Source organism: Puma concolor, chromosome C2, assembly GCF_028749965.1.
Source record: "Puma concolor isolate L17-30 chromosome C2, mPumCon1.1.hap2, whole genome shotgun sequence".
In the NCBI taxonomy this organism is placed as follows: domain Eukaryota; kingdom Metazoa; phylum Chordata; class Mammalia; order Carnivora; family Felidae; genus Puma; species Puma concolor.
In genome coordinates this window covers 123,240,943-123,259,056 of record NC_141675.1, presented here as the reverse complement: position 1 = coordinate 123,259,056, position 18,114 = coordinate 123,240,943, and the positions used below count along the sequence as shown (strand labels likewise).

The 18,114-nt window shown below is 34.7% G+C and overlaps 1 long non-coding RNA gene across 1 annotated transcript in view; it reads left to right on the top strand.

Moving 5' to 3' along the window:
* LOC147577518 (uncharacterized) overlaps positions 1-13,418 on the top strand; it is a 37,577-nt gene extending 24,159 nt beyond the window's left edge. The window contains exon 2 of the long non-coding RNA XR_015255845.1: positions 13,195-13,418. This is a non-coding gene — a long non-coding RNA (uncharacterized LOC147577518). The remainder of the gene's footprint in view (positions 1-13,194) is intronic.
* The last annotated feature ends 4,696 nt before the right edge of the window (positions 13,419-18,114 follow it).

Here is an 18,114-nt window from a genome sequence, read left to right as displayed (position 1 = left end):
CAGTAAATATCTTCTTCCTTATTGCTAGTAGTTCTCTAAGCAATCTCTATAGGTCCCACTGTGACTCCTATGACCTTATGTAAGGAATAATAAAAGAGAAATGGATTTTAAAAAAGAAACAAAGAAGGAAAGAGAGACAACAGTGAGAAAAGTAAAAAAAAATTGAATGAAAAAAAGGATGGAAGGAAAGAAGGGAGGGAGGAAAGAGCAAAAGACTGACTTTACAATATAAGACATATGATTATATAGTAGTAACAAATTAGACAATAAGTGTGTAAGTGTTATAATTAGTAAATAGTATCTTAAGCCACCCAAGAGTTATATGCATTTAAGATGTTAGAATAACCATCTGAACTGAATAGATATATTTCTAGGTGTTATTTAAGTGAACATAAATTTATTCCAATGAATATTTTTGATTGTTTAATATATATCAGCCCTACTCATATCTACCCATTTACCACTGGTTTTTCTTCTTGAACCCTAATACAAATGAACCCTACTTATGTCAGAGTTGCTTGATTTTCTCTGATATTAAACTCCTTCTCATTTTTTTCTTTTTTCTTTCTCCTCTTTCCTGCTTCCTTCTTACTTTTGTTCTTTTGTTCCACTTTCTTTTTCTTTTCTTTTACCTGCTTCCCTTCCTGCCTTTCTTATTCTATTTTCTTTCCTTTAATTACCTGCAATACACACCACATGAGATTTCACATTTTCCAGTTGGAGGTTTCGTTAGGCTGATTATTAAAAGTTTGGTCGCTATCATCTATATTAACAAAGTAACTAGAGGCAAAATGACTAAAACTGTCTAAATAATGGCAGGTAATTAAAAGGATAAATGAAATTAACTGAACAACAGTTTGAAATAAAGAGTATGAAAATTAAACAACACCTGTTTCTTACGAATTGCTATTGGTTTTAGTGCCTAAAAAGGAGATCTAGTAAATTCTGTTACCTTAGGGAACACACTGGCAGTGAGGATGGGGCAGGGCTCTTTCACTGAATATAAATTTTATTTGAAGAAATTACGGTAAGGATCTGAGGATGAGTTCTGCTTTAGATAAATTTGACACAAAATTTTAGTATGAAAACCAACAAATACCCTGAGACAGAAGTAGTGGAAAATGTTACGATTTGACAAAAAAAAAAAAAAAAAAAAAAAAAAATCAAAAAACCCCCACTAAAGACCAATTTATCCTAATTAAAACAAGAACATATTAGAGCACAGTGACTTTCAGTCACAGTCAACCTTGTACCCACCAGGAATGCGAGGATTTAGAACTCTGCATCTACTACACACCAGAGCTACAAATCCCCAAGAAAGTTTTCTATAAATGTATTTAATTTGTTTAATTGACATCTGAAGGAAATTACTTCAGTATTAAAACATAATTCACTTTAAGTAGATAGAGGTGTTAAAATTCCCTGAATTTATGATATTGAAAGTAAGAAGCTAATTCTGGCCACCATCTCCACATTTTAAAAAATCATTACAGGGGGCACCTGGGTGGCTCAGTCAGTGAAGCGACCAACTTTGGCTTATGTCCTGATCTCACTGTGAGTTTGAGCCCTGCGTGGGGCTCTGTGCTGACAGCTTGGAGCCTGGAACCTGGAGCCTGTTTCAGATTCTGTGTCCCCCTTCCCCCCCCCCCACCCCGCTTGTGCTCTTTCTCTCTCAAAAAATAAACATAAATTTTTTGAAAAAATAAAAAAATAATTAAAAAAAATGATTATTTAACTCCACTTTCCATCTTGTATCATGTATGTGTCTCACACATTCTAGCTTCTAGATGATGGATCTATAGGAAGCACTTTTACGAAAAATAAAATTGCATGTAGCATGCCTATGAAATTATAATTTTTCTACATAGAAGAAATCTAAATATGGTGCATATGGCACTCCTGTCCTCTCCTGGAGCATGTGACATAGGTCAAATAAAAGATTTGTTGATTTTTCTTTAATTTTAATCTATCACTATGCAATTCTTTAACAACAAAATTCTTGATAGTTATCAAGTACATATTAGGACTCATCTGAAGAAGAGTGTCCATTAAGTGTTTATATACGTTGAACTTGGTAATTCCTATAATTCTTGAAAAAATATTAAACAATTTACTTTACACTTTGTATTTTCATTGAACTAAAATTTTATGATCTTTACATTTTAAAGAAATTACTGCACTAGCAAGTTTATTGGTTAAAGACAGCTCTCTCCCCTCCATAAGTCCATTACTGTAAGGCACAAGGATCCTGTTTCATATTTCTATTTCAGATCCAGTGAGAGCATCTGGCACATAGTAGGGGCATCCATTTATAGACTACAGATTACTATGGTACTATACCTGTTCATTTGTTTTCCTTTGTACCTTCCATATTGAATAAGAACACAACTGTTGAGAGCATTTAATTGTGTGAGTTCATGGAATGAAACCTCATATCCTCTTGTGTGTCTGTGTTGCTGGGAGACCTAGGTTACTGCCTACAATATGTTTTTGTACTGAATAAAGCTGCGGAAACCCAATCCAACAGTTTTTGGCAAGGAAGCTCCTTTTCATCATGAACCACCCTCCCTTGGGACTTGGACAGTCTTCTCTCCTTGGAAGGCTTAGGCATTTGTAACTTTTTACACCTACTATGTCCCTTGAGATATAGTATTTCCCCAGATTTCAAGAGAAAAGTTGGATTGACATTTTCTCACATTATTTTTTCACACTTCTTCCAATTTTCAAGAAAATAAGAACCACTTGATAGCTAGGCCAAGTGCTATTGCTGCTTCTGTTATTAACTCTTTACTATAATACCACGACTTAATCTACCTAAGCTAAATTGTCATATTCTTAGCCTTCTATTAAAATATTTCTTTTGAATTCACCTGAGTTTCTTTGACAACAATTCTCAATACATGGCTTAATGATTCCAGGTACATCAGCATGAACATTAACTTTTGGATCTTTATCCATGAAAGTAAATAATAATTTTCTCACTATTATCAGTAATGGTATTTTGATTAAGAAATTATTTTGCACATGTGCTGCTGAAATACTGCAACCCTAACTTATTTTGAACTGTCTTTTCTATTTTTCATGCTACAGAGACAGGGGGAGAGTACAGTTACCATTATGTAGCATTTCCCTAGTGAATATTTAAAACATTGTGGGGAGCCTTTTCAAAATCACAGCATTATATAAGTTTCTTTGCTAAAGTTCTTATCTTCCACAAACTTACACCAGTAATTGGCAAACATTTTCTGCAAAAGGCCAGATAGTAAATATTTTAGTTTTTCAGGCCATATGATTTCTATCACAACCACAACTCTACTTTTGGAATAAAAACCACAACAACAACAACAACAACAACAACAACAACAACCAGCCACTGAAAAGAAACAAATCAGCAGGGCTGTTTATGTGGTTTTATTTCTGCATACTTGATATTAGTTTGGTAGGGCTGCCATAATAAAATGCCACATACTGAGGGGCTTGAGTACCAGAAATTTATTTTCTCACAGTTCTGAAGGCTACAAGTCCAAAATCAAAGTGTAGACAGTGTTAAGTAACGAAAATTAAACTGAATAAATTCTACAGCTCTAATTGGCTTTATTAAATGATTTATGAATCAGGCAGTATCCCATCTAGTAAGTAGAGGCAAGATCTGAGGAGTTGTACAGAATGTCAGGTTTTTGTTTTTTTTTTTTTAACGTTTATTTATTTTTAAGACAGAGAGAGACAGAGCATGAACGGGGGAGGGGCCTAGAGAGAGGGAGACACAGAATCGGAAGCAGGCTCCAGGCTCTGAGCTGTCAGCCCAGAGCCCGACGTGGGGCTCTAACTCACGGACCGCAAGATCGTGACCTGAGCTGAAGTCGGGGGCATTTAACCGACTGAGCCACCCAGGCGCCCCAGAATGTCAGGTTTTTATAGAAGGAAGGTGGCAAAAAAATTACTAGCAAAAGAAAAGGATTATTCTAGGCAAAGCTTGAGGGGGAAAAGCAAGTGGTTTACGCAGATTCTGTCATCATTCTTTGGGGATGGAGAGGACCCATGTGGCAAACTCACTGGCATCTACCAGAAAATTCCTAACTCACCCATTAAGAATGTATTTCTGGGGCACATGGGTGGCTCAGTAGGTTAAGGGTCCAACTTTGGCTCTGGTCATGACCTCATGGTTTATGAGTTCGAGCCCTGCGCCAGGCTCAGTGCTGATAGCACAGAGCCTGGTGCCTCCTTCAGATTCTGTGTCTCCCTCTCTCTCTGCCCCTCCCCCATGAATGCTGTCTCTGTCTCTCATAAATAAATAAACCTAAAAAATTTTTTAAAAAGAATGTATTTCTGAGGAAGTTTGAGATTGCAGTTAGATTAGCAATTAAGCCCCTGTTTGGGGATGCCTTTTAAGCCTATGGTTTTCTTTTTAACAACAAGTTTAGTTTCCTCTGAGATCTCTCTTTTTGGCATGCAGATAACACCTTCTGATGCCCTCACATGGTCTTTCCTCTCTGCACTCACATTCTTCATGTCTCTTTGAGTATCCAAATTTCCTTTTATTATAAAGACACAAGCCATATTGGAGTAAGACCTACACTAATGGCCTCATTTTAATTTAATTGCCTCTTTAAAGGCTGTATCCAAATATAGTCAACATGCTGAGGTACTGGGTATTTAAATTTCAACTTGTGAATTTGGGGGGCAAATATAATTTTTCTACAACTCAGCTCATAACAACACTGAAACTTGAATTTCATATCATTTCCAAGTAACCTAAAAGATTATTATTAAAAAAAAAATATTTTCCAAACATTTAAACTGTAAAAACCTTTGTTAGCTCTCAGGTCAGGCCCTACAAAAACAGGCAGCAGGACAAATTTCACCCATAGGCCTTGCCAAATTCTGCCCTAGAGAATTATTCCTTCCCTTAAACATTTCACTTGCATCTGAACACAGTAAGTCAAATTATATACATTATATAGTACATTGGTGCTTTCCTGTTAAGAAGACACTGTTTTCATTATAATTCAATTTTATATATAAACAACAAAAATAACCCAATATATGCGATTAGTATCAGGTTCTCCAATTTTATCAGACTACTCTTGCAGGGTATAATTTAGTTTAAGTTCATATTTTAACTCTGTTTACAAAGATATGCATGTAGTGCTCTCTTTGGTGGCAGCACATATATAGATATACATGTAATAATAATGCCTTACATTTGCATATTAAAATTTACTATTTAGTTTGATTTTCGTATTTTTGCTTTTCAGTGTAGTGATAGTGCCTTGCTTAATTATCTTGTCAGTGTTAAATAACCAAGCATAATTTCTCCTCCATTGTTGATGAGCATTGCATATAAATAAATGAAAAAAGGCAGACATCATTCTCAGATTATGTATAGATAAACTAAGACTCAGAGACTTTAAATGATTATCACACGATGAGTATGTTCAAAGCTGTAATAGGACAAGAGATTTCTAGTATTTTAGATTACTTAATGGGATAAAGACATACCAATCAATGCACTTTATTTTATATTTACTAATATAGTCATATAATATTCCAGAATTAAAAGATGCATCATTCATGAATATTTACTATAATTTTTTCTATATAGAATGATAAACTATTCAGGACATTGAGCATAAGATTAATATATATGATTTTTTTAATATATGAAATTTATTGTCAAATTGGTTTCCATTTATATTTTTAAACCATATTTTGTTACAAGAATCCAAAAATAATTAAGGCATCTTCTCTCAGTTTTCTAAATAGGAGAAACAGTCACGAAAACATGTGGTTATCATATTATAAGAAATGTGCAAATATAGATCTATAAAAATTTAAATTGTACATCAAAAATATATACACTTTGGGTCATATCTGGAGAAAACTGACAAAGGTGGGGTGCCTGAGTGGCTCAGTCTATTAAGCATTGAACTCTTAATTTCTGCTCAGGTCACGATCTCCGTCATGAGATTGAGCCCTGAGTTGTGCTCCACACTGGGCGTAGAGCCTGCTTAAGATTCTCTCTTTCCCTCTTCCTCTGCCCCTCCCTTGTTCATGCTCTCTCTTGAGTCTTTCTCTGAAGAAAAAAAAAAAAGCTGAAAAAGGAAGTAACATTTGAGAAAAACCTTGAAACAAAGAGTGTTCCAGTTCATCATGACAGTCTGTGCATACACATTCAGGTCTCTTTTCACCTCATTTCACATTTAAATTTCATGAGAAATATAAAAAAATTAAAAAAATGTGATTGTAGTAGCAGTTCTGAGAATTCAGGAGGCGTCTCATGATCATACCAAGAAACTAAATAATTTCTGACAGATTTTATGAAAATGACTAAGAACCCACAACTCCATGCCAGGGAAAATCTCTAAAATGTATGTCACATTGGAATTGCAATGAAATCAACAATAGCAGAGTCTAGAGAATGAAATGGATCACTATAGTCACCAGGGAAACTGAATAAAAATTCAGGTAAGGCATAATTGAGATAAATGAGATAAAGGAAGTTAAAAAAATGGTTTTCATATGTTGAAGCCCTAGTTTTCCAAAGACTATAATTTTATTTGTTTCTTCAAAGCTTTCCTTAATTGTTACATAAACTAATCCATGATGAGAAGATATCACTAAAACCTTTTGTTTAAATTCATCAGTCTATTATCCATAATTACTTCTTCTTTTTCTATTCATTGATGTTATTAAGTGTGTGAAAGTTTGACTTTTATACTGTTACTTCCTTTTGACAAGAGTGGTAAGTCAATTCAATGAAAAAAGAACAATCTTTTCAAAAAATGGTGTATGGACAACTGAATGCACATATGCAAAACAATACAGTTAGACTCCTATCTTGCATCATACACAAATATTAATTCCAAATTTATCCTAGTTCTAATATTAAGAGCTGAATCTATAATAGTCTTAGAAAAAGAAATGGGAGTAAATCTTTGTTACCTTGGGTTAGGGAATGTTTCCTTATAAATCATATAAAAAGCACAAATAACTACAAGAAAAACAGATAATTGAACTTCACTAAAATTTAAAAATCAAGGACACCATCAAGAAAGTAAAAAGATGATGCACCGAATGAGAAAAAAGAATGTTGCAAATAACATATCGGATGAACTTGTGTCTATAATATACAAAGATTTCTCATAACTCAATAAGATAAAGAACCTAATTTAAAAGGATACAAAGGGTTTGAGTAAACATTTATAGGGTAGTATACTTTTTAATAGTTTATTAAGATATAATTTATATAAAATTCACCCATTAAAAGTGCACAAATTAATATTTTAAATTATATTTACAGATATGTGCAGCCATCACCATAGCCAATTTCAGAATATTTTTATTATCTCAAAATGAAACCTAATACTCTTAGCTTTTAACCCCTTGTATCCCTCTACCTCCTCAAGGTATTTATTCTTCAGAAACAAAAATCATAAATAAATCTTAAGCTGATCTCAGTGATTTTATCATATTATTATAATATTGGCTTTATTCAAGTACATAAAATAACAAAAACAAATGCATATATGTAATGAGGAATCAATATTTACAAATATAATCAAGAGTAAAATTAAAGATATTTTAAAAAACTACTTTTTACTATTGAATGCCAATACAAAAATAAACTCACAATTATCTTAAACAAAAGGTATTTCCTGGTATTGTTAACAGGATGAACACAACTCATTCCCAGTTTTTCCAAATATCATTTACATAGTAACCAACCTACGGCTCCTTGGAAAAATCATTGATTCCAGGTCTGGAGTGTAAAGTATTCATGAACAACATTTTACATTAAAAAACAAGGAAGTACATGACAACTTATGATAAGAGTCATGTCAAATGGACAAAAAATCCAATTTTAAGGTGCTCCAATGGCCACAACTGGAATAATTTAAACATCACAAAAAATAATGCCTGAAATTTACTGTTTAAAATTAAATAATCATCCTTTAAATCATAATGATACTGAAAAAAAAAGAAAAAAACTCATTTAATATCCATGGAGGAAAATATTTCATAACTACTTACTAAAAAGCTACTTATAATGAATCTATCAAGCATTTATCATTTCATATTTTTGAATAATAATAATTTTTTATTGTTACTAACAATTTTTGAAAAAATTTTCCATCAGTGGTGGTAATCATCATGCCAATTTCTTCCTCAAAAAAATTGATAATTAAAATTATAACTACTTACACTTTCTTTTTAAAGGAAGACTAGCAGTTCAAATAAAACTGCAAAGGAATGGCAGATAAATTTAGAAGCAATGATAAACAGAACATCATGTTTTCAACCTATGAGAAAGTAAATGATTCACATAATGATCAGTAAAAAATCCTGAAAACATCAGTGAAAAGTTATCAGGGAACAGAATATTTGCAAAGACTCAAAGTATCCCCCAACATGGCACTTGCTGATTCTAAAAGGAATGGCATTCTTTTATATTTTTGAGACCTGGTAGTTATATTCTTTAAAATACGGTGTTCATTGTTAAAAATGAGATAGCCTGGTATCAAGTGACCTCTGATGTGATTCCACACAAAGTGCTTAGCATCATCTATGAAATGCTCTTATCACAAATATTTACCCTGTATCCATACCATCCTCTAGGTTATACTAATCTGGCTTCTAGTCTACATGAAATATAGGAAATGGAGAAAGATATTACATAATACTGTGAGAAAACAATCATACACATAGAGAATATGGACCATTCTACAATCAATTAAACAGCTTTGTCTATTTACTTCAATGTTATTTTTTAGAAAAGTGAGGTTAACCAAATGTAAAAACCAAGTGCAATAAGTGAACCTATTTGAAAATATGTGTATAACTGATATTTCTATCATAATGGTACATTTAGGGACACTTAAGTATGAAGTAGAAATTAAACAATTCTAAGAAATAATTTTTGAGTAGTTTTAGATTGGAGGATATTTTTAAAAAAGAATGCATACTTAGTGGTAAAGTATTATGATTTTTCAGTTTTTAAACCAATTCCAAATAAATAACAATACTTACATATGTGATTCCTATACCATTTATCTTTGTATATCTATATATTTATGTTTAGAACTATACATGCAAATAATGCAGACATGACAAATTTTAATAATTATTAAATAAATTACATCATTATGTTATTCTTTCCATGAATCTTTAAGTTTGAAATTTTGCATAATAAATAGCTGTGAGAATATGGTGACAATTTAGTAAGTCATAATGACAGCTTCATGGTTTTCAAAGTAGAAATGAAAGAGAACATATCATTTAGTTATGCTGCAATAAAACTATCATTAATAATAAAACCATACTTGAAATATTTTTATTGATTAAAATATGACTTTCATAGAACAGATGATCAAAGCAGAACTTGAAAGTTTGATAAAGTTTCCTAAAGTATGGGTATTCAGTAGAAATATATTCTGCTCCAAGGGTCAACAGAAGCAGTAAAGAAAAGGTGTGTCTACACAGGGAACTAGAAAGTAAGATTAATTTACATTGTATTGCCTGACCAGATGGTACTAAATAGCTTGTGCAAGATTTCTGCCACTTGCCTTTTCTTTTTACTCTTTTTTCCCCACCCTTTTATATTATTATAGACCTCATTAGCCTCTGAAAAATATAATATGCAATTATTAAATCATATTTTCTTCCTTTAAAGAGTGAATGGACTAACTTCTATTAAAAAGGAGACAGACTGAATTAAGAATTTTATGGGGCGCCTGGGTGGCTCAGTCGGTGAAGCGTCCGACTTCGGCTCAGGTCATGATCTCACGGTCTGTGGGTTGAACCCTATGTCACGCTCTGTGCTGACAGCTCAGAGCCTGGAGCCTGTTTCAGATTATATGTCTCCCTCTTCCTCTACTCTCCCCTGCTCATGCTCTCTCTCTCTCTGTCTCAAAAATAAATAAATGTTAAAAAAAAAAAATGAATTAAGAACTTTACTTAGGCTTCTTATTAGAAACAATATTTTTAGGGGCGCCTGGGTGGCGCAGTCGGTTAAGCATCCGACTTCAGCCAGGTCACGATCTCGCGGTCTGTGAGTTCGAGCCCCGCGTCAGGCTCTGGGCTGATGGCTCAGAGCCTGGAGCCTGTTTCCGATTCTGTGTCTCCCTCTCGCTCTGCCCCTCGCCCGTTCATGCTCTGTCTCTCTCTGTCCCAAAGGTGGATAAACGTTGAAAAAAAAAAAATAAATAAAAAAAAAATAAAAAAAATAAAAAAATAAAAAGAAACAATATTTTTAAACAATGTGATGGAAAAAAGTTTGGAAATTGTTATGGACTCCCATGGGAGTCTCTGTGGGACAGCTCACCACAACATGAAAGTTTGTGTCATTAGAATGAACAGCAAAAACAGCCAGAAGAAGAGAGGGGGAAACTAGACAGAAGACATAGTCTTTTTATAATCTCACTTGTATAATCACACTGTAGGGGAGGTGATTATACCAGAACATGAGTACCAGGTGTCAAAGATCATAGGGAGCCATTTTCAGGAGACTGACTACCACAGGTGACAAATTCAAAGACCCAATTTCAGAAATTTGTTATTTCCTAACAAATATAAGCTATCCAAACATACACAAAGAGGTATCGGAACCTTAAATAGACCAATTAATATAGAAAACTTTTCAAATATGACTAAATTAATGTTATTGGATCAGTATTTGATGGTTAATTTCTTTTGAGCTTAAAAGAGACCCATATATTAATTATTTAAGCTACCCAGGTTTTTAAAATAAATTTAAATAAGACTAAACTTTCCTAATCATACCTAATAAAGACAGAGTGGTCGATGACATAATTTGATATTGTCCCTACTATTCTCAATGATTATTTTACTTAGACATATGTTTTACTGTTTTATTTCTTTTCATCCCAGTGTAAAGTAATATTCATGCTTTTAGAACCTTTACTGTATGTTCACTACTATATTCCCAGTGACTGGAATAGTGCCTGGAATATAAAGTGTTTTTAGTAATTGACTATATTATTAATTAAAAAAATCAAATAAGGTATTATGATTTTATTTCTCTTAAAATCACGTATGTGTCAGAAATAGGCATATTAATCAATTATCTATAGTTTGCAATAGACATCTATGGGAGGAGAAGGAAGATAGTGTACATTAAAAGGGGAGTAATAAGCATCTCTGTATTAGTAAATCATTGGACTTTTTATGTCTCTGTTGCTCTGGACATTTCATAAATAATAAAATAAATAAACATAAAAGGGTAAAAGATAAATATATCACTAGAGGTTATTGGAAATTTAATGGATAAGGAGTATTAAGAGAGAATTTTCTGTGGCAAGGAATATGAAACAGCACAATTATTATTATTATTACTAATATTATTATTATCACAGCTAAATGCTTCTTTTCAGAAAGAAGATGAGAATAAAATAAATATATTTAGTCCTCTGATGGGGAATTTTTATTTCAGTGATCAAGTACATTATGATGTAATATTTCAAGTAAAGGGTTTTACCCTTTATGGGAATGGATTAAGAATTTCAGATACTTATGTATATTGAAACTAAAGCTAATTGAATACATTGCACAGAACTGAAGAGAAATATAATTAAAATGTTTAACATACTTTAGTGTTCCAAAATTGCTGTAAAGCATTTTTTAACATGGAAAAAGAGATCTGCATTTTGTTCAGCCTTCCTTTTGGATTCCCTTAGTCACTTATATTCTGTCAACAAAACCATTGTGGTAGGTAGAATTTGCAGATAACTCATAAGATTTATACTCCTTTGTATACACAACATACATATTACTCCCTCCCTTTTAATGTGGCAGAATTGAAGGGATTTTACAGATAAAATTAAGATTCCCAATCAAAAAGGAGTTCATCAAAGAGGAGATTATCCTGAGTGGGCTTTATCCAATCAGGTGAGCCCTTAAAAGGAACTGGACATTTACTGAGGGAAGATATTTAAAGTGTGAGAGGGCCTAAGGAGGGGACCATGTGCTAAGGACCTGAGTATGATCTCTAAAAACATAGAAAGGTCTCCTACTAACAACTACTAAGTAAATAGGAATGTTGGTTATATAGCTGCAAAGAAATAAATTCTGCCAACAACCCAAGGGAGCTTTAAGACTGACTTTTCTCTAATCAAACTTTAGTCAAGGACACACCCAGCTTTGTCAAGTCTTGAACAGAAGACACAGCTAAAATGTTCTGGACTCCCGACCCATGGCAAGTATGAGATTATAAATCCCATATATCCTGAGGTTCTGTATTGATTTCAGATCATGGATATGTTTGGGCTAAACCAGTTTTTGATAATTTCATGTTGGTCATAATAAGATTCCAGGAGTTACACTAGTAAACAGAATAGTTCCTAAATCATCCTACTCAGAAATTTCACTGTTTCCTCCCAGTGTAATTGCAGAAAATAATATTTCACAGATGACTAAGAATTCATTGATTTAATAAGTAGAAAAATTATTTGGTTGATATTTACTATGACAAATTTGATTAAATATGTTTTACACTTTAGCGTTTTTTTGCAATTTTGAGAAAAAACATTAATTGATGCATGATAACAGCAAGTGAAATGGAAGATATATTTTTAGTCTGTTGGAGGAGGTCATCAAGAAGCTGTGACTGCCAGTTGGACCCTGACAATTGGAGACTTCCACCTCCTCCCCTGTCCTTGGAATGTATGTGAAGCTTGCCTTTCCCACTCACAAACACTGTTCCCAGGCTGTCTGGACTGGGTATGTGACTAAATCATTTTAAGGTCTCTTTATAAACTTCAAGGATTCTAGAAGGCAGGTATAGAAATCTATTTGCATTGTGGCTACCCAAGATAAGCCTTAGAAGTAAGTTCCCATGCTTATTAAACTTGCCACCTACCAATCTGGAAGTGGCCTGCCTCTTTTTTCAGTCTCTCTTTGTCCTTCAAGTACAGGGCTGGTTTCAGGGTTCACCCAGAAATCTCCCAAGAAGGTTGTGAGCTAACATAGAGTCAAACAAAAATTATGATACAGAATATCAAGGAGCAGATATATCCCAAGGGAATAATTGAAATAATTATAATGAAATCTGTATACTTCATTTGTTTAAACTGTTTTTGACATCTTAATAGATAATTTTAGCTTTATATAATAAATATATAAGAACTGAAGTTATCAGAAAACATTATCCTCATTAAGAATATGTTATTTTATTCCTAGCTATTCTTACCTGCTTGTTCTAATGATGCAAGCTTTCATGTTGTGAGCTGCCCCATAAGGAGTCCCATGTGGTAAAAAACTGAGGAAGACCACAGATTGACAACCAGCAAGCAATTTTAAAAGAATTTATATGAAGTGATTATGCCCCATTTGTTATCACCTCTTTAATAACTCTACACATAAGTTTGTAGTCACACAAAATAAAATAAAAATATAAAATGCAATTCCTGATAGCTGAGTTGAATATGTTAATCTGACACAATGTTATACATTTTCTATGAGTAACAGTACTGATTATAAACAAAACAAATATAAAATGGTATATCAGAACTTTAGAAAGAAGAATATAATGTTCTAAAACCAAGAGCTGCCAAAGTTTAGAAGTAAGTCACATATAGTAATTTTACCTACTCAACAAATGTCTTTGGTAATTTTATTGTCATGAAGTCATAAAATTTTATCTAATGTACCCAGTTTTATGTCTTATGCCTTTAAGTACCGGTAAATATGACATGATACTAAAATGACTCATACCTGCATAACTTAACTAAATCTTCAAGATGGCTAACAAACTGTCAGTGAAAACAGTGTAGCAACCGAAATGAGAACATATAAAGAGGTATAGGTATGCCTAATCTTTACTAGGGATACCACTTTACTTGGGAAGTACTAGTCTCTTTAATCCTGAGATGAATTAAAAATGACACTGTATTAGTGACTTATAAATATTGCTCCTCACAATACCAGCAGTCTGGAAATACATTCGGTCTGGATAATGATGAGTCAGTCTTCCACGGCTCTGCTCCTACCACTGATTTAGTTATTAATGATATTGTCCAAGCCTCTAAGCTCTTACTTAGTAAAGATGAAGACATTCTGAAGAGTCGTTAAAAACTTTGATCTTCCCAGTTCCCATAGTTTTCTCCCTTTTCCCTGTGTATGGTATTGAGTAAAATTCCTCTAAGTTATCTGTGTGTATAGGGACTTTGCTGTCTTACAGGGATCCTGTGAAGTACAATTCTACCTGATGCTCCCTCTACATCACACCTGAAGTATAATGCTCATTTCCTGCTATTGTAGACCCCTGTCAGTCCTGCACTAAGCCAATAACTGATTCATCAGTGCTCTTAATCAACACCAATGGAATCTGTAGGAATATGGGAGGTCCTATAAAAATATGGGAGAGGATAGGGGCACCTGGGTGGCTCAGCTGGTTAAGCATCTGACTCTTGAGAGGGAGCCAAGATGGCGGAACATCATGGAAGTTTTTTGTGTGTCTCGCATCCATGAAATACAGCCAGACCAAAACTAAACCATCCTGCACACCTAGAAAACTGACCTGAGGATTAACACAACAATCTGCACAACCTGAACCACAGAATTCAGCAGGTACCTGGTGTGGAGAGGTGAACTTCAGGAGAGAGAAGCTGCAGAGGGCAGGGAGGTGCTTTTGTGTGTGGAGAGAGGATGGAGACAGTGGGGAGAATATGGGAAAAGCACCCTCACCAAAAGCAGCTGGAAGGAAAGTGGAAAAGTGGAAACAGCCACAGGGACTGAACTAAAAAGGGAGAAAGGAGAAAAGAGAAAGAAGAGGGTTTAAATTCCATTAAGACTGTAAACGGGGAGCACAGAGAGTCTGCAACTCTGCAGCTCAATACCTGATGGTGCTCTGGTGGGAAGGACGAATCCCCAGGAGCACAATGGGGTCCGGGAGGTTCTTGGGCAACATGGGGAGAAGCGGTCCCACTGCTGGAAGGAGATTTGGTAGACGCTGTGAGGCAACATGGACACAGCAGACCCCAGAGAACGGCCGCATTCGCTGGTGCTGGAACAAGGTCCTTAAGGGTGAAACCTGGTGCCAGATGTACGTTGTGATTTTCCATAATCCCTGAAAAGCTGCTGCTACACTATCTCGCGAACTTTTTCTGGGGCTGGCTGGCACCTGGCCACAATCTCTGGGCTTTGGCAGCAGCAGGGTCCCGCAAATGTTCCTGGGTGTGGCTGGCATTTGGCCATTGCTCCATGAGATACTCCACAGAGGGGCAGAATGGGTCAAAGCCACAGTCCCTCAGAAGTAAGAGGCTGGGGAAAAAAGCCGCATTTGAGACAAAACTCAAGAGAGAGGTACTTACTACCTGGGGGTTGGTAATGGACAGTGAATAAACGGGGAGTGGATGAAAGCTAAAGACAAAGGACTAGTACGTGATTGCTGATTGGAGAGAACAGAGTTCCAATACTAGAGACTGGGTAACTGGGTGGCGCCATTTTCACCACTCCCGCACATGCGCATATGCACCATAACACTCCACGTCAGAAGACTAGCAGGGCCATCTAGTGGATAAAGGAGCCATTATGCTAAGCCCGCCCAACTGGGCCAACATCGATCTTCAAGAACACAAGTCTCTCCGCCTGCTTAGTTTATGGACTATAAAGCACTTCATAGTCTGACTTCTAGGGGAAAACGAAGTAATTTCAGTCCTATTTCAATCTGTTAGCAAGTCCATCTATTCAATTTTCTTTCTTTATTTTTCTTTTTCTCTTTTTCACTTTTCTTTTTCTTGAATACAGAAAGAGAAAAAAATTTATTTTCAATTTTTATTAAAAATATTTTTCTTTAATTTTTTTACTATATATTTTACTTTTGTGTCAATTTTTTCAAATTCTATTTTCCTTCCATCATTTTATTTTAGTCTACTTCAGTTTATTAATTTTTTTCAAATTTTCAAAAGATTTCTTTTTTTTTCTTCTTTCCCCTTTTTTCTCTAATATATCAAGCCACTTTCAACACCCAGACAAAATCACACCTAGGATCTAGCATCATTCGTTTTTTTGTGTGTATATTTTTAATTTTTTAATTTTAATATTTTTTACATTTTAATTTTTTTACTTTAATTTTTTCTACCTCATTAATTCATTTTCACCCTTCAAAATGACAAACAATGGAGTTCATCTCAAAAGAAAGAGCAGGAAGAAGTGACACCCAGGGACTTAACCAACACAGATACAAGCAAGATGTCTGAAACAGAATTTAAAATCACGATAATAAGAATACTAGCTGGAGTCAAAAATAGATCAGAATCCCTTTCTGTGGACATAAAAGAAGTAAAATTAGGATGAAATAAAAAATGCTATAACTCAGCTGCAATCTCTAATGGATGCTGCGGGGGCAAGGATGGATGAGGAAGAACAGAGAATTAGTGATATAGGGGACAAAATTATGGAGAATAACGAACCAGAAAAACAGAGGGAGATTAAGGCAAAAGAGCACGATTTACGAATTAGAGAAATCAGTGACTCATTAAAAAGGAACAACTCAGAATCATAGAGGTCCCAGAAGAGGAAGAGAGACAGAGAGGGCTAGAAGGGTTATGTGAGCAAATCACAGTGGAAAACTTTTCTATCTTGGGGAAAGACACAGACATCAAAATCCAGGAAGCACAGAGGACCCCAATTAGACTCAACAAAAACCAACCATCAACAAGGCATATCATAGTCAAATTCACAAAATACTCAGGCAGGGAGAGAATCCTGAAAGCACCAAGGGAAAAAAAAGTCCTTAACCTACAAGGGAAGACAGATCAGGTGTGCAGTAGACCTATCCACAGAAACTTGGCAGGCCAGAAAAGAGTGGCAGGATATATTCAGTGTGCTGAATCAGAAAAATATGCAGCCAAGAATTCTTTATCCAGCAAGGCTGTCATTCAAAATAGAAGGAGAGATCAAAAGTTTCCCAAACAAAAATTAAAGGAATTTGTGACCAGTAAACCAGCCCTGCAAGAAATTTTAAGGGGGACTCTCTGAGGGGAGAAAAGATGAAAATATAAATAAATAAATAAATAAATAAATAAATAAATAAATACCAAAGCATCAAAGATTAGAAAGGACCAGAGAACACCACCAGAAATTCCAACTCTACAAGCAACATAATGGCAATAAATTCATATCTTTCAGTACTCACTCTAAACATCAATGGACTCAATGCTCCAATCAAGAGACATAGGGCAACAGAATGGATAGGATAACAAGATCCATCTATATGCTGTTTACAAGAGACCCACTTTAGGCCTAAAGATAACTTCAGATTGAAAATAAGGGGATGGAAAACCATCGATCATGCTAATGGTCAAGAAAAGAAACCCAGAGTCGCCATACTTATATCAGACAATCTAGACTTTAAAATAAAGACTATGTATCAAGAGATGAAGAAGGACATTATATCATCATTAAAGGGACTGTCCACCAAGGAGACCTAACAACTATAAACATTTACGCACCAAATGTAGAAGCACCCAATATATAAGTCAATTAATCACAAACATAAAGAATCTCATCAATAATAATACCATAATAGTAGGAGACTTCAACATCCCACTCACAGGAATGGACAGATTGTTTTTTTAATTTTTTTAATGTTTATTTATTTCTGAGACAGAGACAGAACATGGGTGGGGGAGGGGCAGAGAGAGAGGGAGACACAGAATCAGAAGTAGGCTCCAGGCCCTGAGCTGTCAGCACAGAGCCTGATGTGGGGCTTGAACTTACAATCTGTGAGATCATGACCTGTGCTGAAGTTGGTCGCTCAACCTACTGAGCCACCGAGGTGCCCTTGGAATGGACAGATATTCTAATCAAAAGATCAACAAGGAAAAAATGGCTTTGAATGACACACTGGACCAGATGGACTTAACAGATATATTCAAAACATTTCATCTTAAAGGAGCAGAATATACATTCTTCTCCAGTGCACATGGAACATTCTCCAGAATAGACCATATACTGGGACACAAATTGGCCCTCAGCAAGTACAAAAGATTGAGATCATACTGTGCATATTTTCAGACCTCAACGCTATGAAACTTGAGATCAACCACAAGAAAACATTTGGAAAGGTAACACATACTTGGAGACTAAAGAACATCC